The sequence below is a fragment of the Phytophthora infestans genome, genomic scaffold (assembly GCF_000142945.1).
Source record: "Phytophthora infestans T30-4 supercont1.175 genomic scaffold, whole genome shotgun sequence".
In the NCBI taxonomy this organism is placed as follows: domain Eukaryota; phylum Oomycota; class Peronosporomycetes; order Peronosporales; family Peronosporaceae; genus Phytophthora; species Phytophthora infestans.
Window position 1 is genome coordinate 111,134 of NW_003303584.1, and position 1,790 is coordinate 112,923.

Sequence of the window (1,790 nt, forward strand, 5' to 3'; positions counted from 1 at the left end):
ATACTGGAAAATCTACACTGCTTCGAAACATACTGGCCAAAGTCAGACTCTCGGGGAAAATCGCCATCGCTGTGGCGTCTAGCGGTATTGCCTCGCTCTTGCTCATGGGTGAGTAGGACAGCTCATTCTACATTCAAGATCCCTTTGAAATTGAGCGAGAGCTCGACGTGCGGTATCAGGAAGAACTCCCACATTCAGGAGTTGATTAAGCATGCAAGTTTAATCATTTGGGACGAAGCACCTATGGCCCATCGCCACGCATTCGAGGCAGTAGACAGAACACTGCGGGACATACTTGACAACGATACCGAGCCTTTTGGGGGAAAAGTGTTTGTACTTTCAGGAGATTTCCGCCAGATTCTCCCGGTCGTAAAGAATGGAACACCCGTCGAGACAATTGACGCTTGCCTCAAGTCGTCTAGGCTGTGGCCCCAATTCCAGACGTTCCGTCTCACGGAAAACACGCGAGTGCGCACAGCTGATACTGCAGACACTGCTGAGGAAATGGCTGCGTTCTCCGAGTTTCTGCTGCAAGTCGGGGAGGGAAGGCATGATGTAAACCCTTCCCTAGGAAACGATTACATGAAGATCCCGCGCGATATGCTGATTGATAATCCACCTGTGCCAGAGGACGAGGACCAGGAATTCGTCCGGGCGTTATTCCAAGAGGCATGGATCGGATCATCGACGAGATGTATGGCGAGATTAATAACCCCGAGGTTGCTACCGACGAGTATTTCGCTAACCGAACGATCCTCACGACCACGAACGCAATCGTGCATCGCATCAATGAAGCGGTGACCGATCGATTAACTGGACAGGCGCGGGAATACATGTCTTCCGACTCGTGTACAAGACGACGGTGACGGCAATTTCCCTCGAGGCAGGAGCTTCCTCCTCTTCGATGAATAATCAAGAGAATGCCTCCCCCTCCACACTTGACCCTCATGGGTAGGGAATGCCTATCATGATGATGCGGGACCCTGAATCTAGATCTAGGGCTGGACAGCGGGAACACGGCTTCGAATTGTGGCCCCTCAAAGCCACATGTCATCCCCGCCACAATTATGACCGGTGAGCGACAAGGGCAACATGTGTTGATTCCGCGCATTGTTTTCATCAGTGACGGAGACATTCGGAGCTTTCCGTTTCATTTGAGACGCAAGCAGTTTCCTGTCCAACCGGCCTTTGCGATGACGATTAACAAGGCGCAAGGACAAACGGTGCAGTACTTGGGGCTGTATCTTGCTACGCCTTGCTTCTCCCACGGGCAGCTGTACGTTGCGATGTCGCAAGTTACCTCAAGATCAAGATTCAAGGCGCTTGTCGAGTTTTCAAAGCTGGAGGAGGAGGATGGGGTCTACGCCCAGAACATTGTCTACAGGCAGATCTTTGGTTCGGAGTAGGAATGTTTAATTTCATATGCATTTAGTACATAACGTTTACATAAAACATGTTTACGCCGGAGCGCAGCGAAGGCGTGAGCCCATTTCCCCTGGGACTACAGCCTGCCACCTCCGCCGCGTAGCGGCGGCGAACGGCTAGTCTTACCCTTCTAGTGGAGTGTGTTGTCCGTCTGTAACGTCCGTAACGGGCTAGGGTTAATAATCCTCACGCTAAAACGCGCGTTCTACTGGCTGCCGAGCGCAGCGATGGCGGCGTCGATTCGCTAATATTGCAATATGTGGTGTACACACTGTATGTGGTCAACACATCGTACTTAAAATGCACCGCTCAAATTTCATTTTGCCTTCATTCTCAGCTGCGGTATACAAGCCACGCGAAGGCGC